Source organism: Enhydra lutris, unplaced genomic scaffold (genome assembly GCF_002288905.1).
Source record: "Enhydra lutris kenyoni isolate GAN:26980312 unplaced genomic scaffold, ASM228890v2 scaffoldscaffold15, whole genome shotgun sequence".
In the NCBI taxonomy this organism is placed as follows: domain Eukaryota; kingdom Metazoa; phylum Chordata; class Mammalia; order Carnivora; family Mustelidae; genus Enhydra; species Enhydra lutris.
This window is the reverse complement of record NW_019154099.1, coordinates 3,356,707-3,357,658: the sequence shown is the minus strand read 5'-3', so window position 1 is coordinate 3,357,658 and position 952 is coordinate 3,356,707. Positions and strand designations below refer to the sequence as shown.

General features: G+C 35.9%; 1 pseudogene; it reads right to left on the bottom strand.

The window, feature by feature from the left end:
* Window positions 1-449: 449 nt before the first annotated feature.
* Window positions 450-695, bottom strand: LOC111147169 (annotated as a pseudogene).
* Between the last annotated feature and the right edge of the window lie 257 nt (window positions 696-952).

Here is a 952-nt window from a genome sequence, read left to right as displayed (position 1 = left end):
TTTTATTAAAGATTTTTCCAATTTATTTAAAAAATTTCTTATTTTTAAAAATGTGGTTAAGTATGCATAACCTAAAATTTACCATTTTTATGTGTACTGCTCAGTGACGTCAAGTCCATTCACATTGTTGTGCAATAACTATCCATCTCCAAAACTTTTTCATCTTATAAAACTGAATCTCTGTACCCATTAAATAACTCATTTCTCCCTTCATTTAGCTGCTGGCAACCACCTTCTACTTCCTGTCTCTATGAATTTAACTACTTTATTTTTTTAACTTTATTTACTTTTAAGAATACAAGAGTATTTTTATTTTTTCATTTTGATGGCGCAAAACACAAATGCTGACTTGACATCCATTCACATATCACTTTTTCTGTCACATTTACGACCCAGAACATTGGTGGATCCAAAGGAAATGGTATAATCACTATTTGGAGCATACCACATTAGTATTTCAATAGTTTATTCCAACCATTTCTTCTCTGATAAACTAAAACATCTTCATCATGTTGTTTGATGAGAGAGACCCACAAGAAGGTGGAGGTGGCCAAGATCAGTCCAACTCTCAGCCAGTCAGGTCTATCATGTGGTGGCTTTTGAATGTAGAATTTTGATCAGGTTGAAGAGCCTCTTGGGAGCCCAGCCAGAGCCAGCAGCTTGCAGAACAGGAGCAATGATGCAGTTGGTGCCATCTTGCTGGGCCAGGCTCTCAAATTTGACTACTTTAGATACCTCATCTAAGTACAATCGTACAGTTTTTGTCTTTTTGTGATTTATTTCTCTTAGCATAATGTCTTCAAGGTTCATCTGTGTTGCAGCATGTGCCAGAATTTCCTTCCTTTTTAAAAAAAGATTATTTATTTATTTATTTTTGCTCGTGTGTGTGTGTGTGTGTGTGTGTGTGTGTGTGCACGTGCGTACATGTGAGAGAGAAAGAGAGAGTATGAGC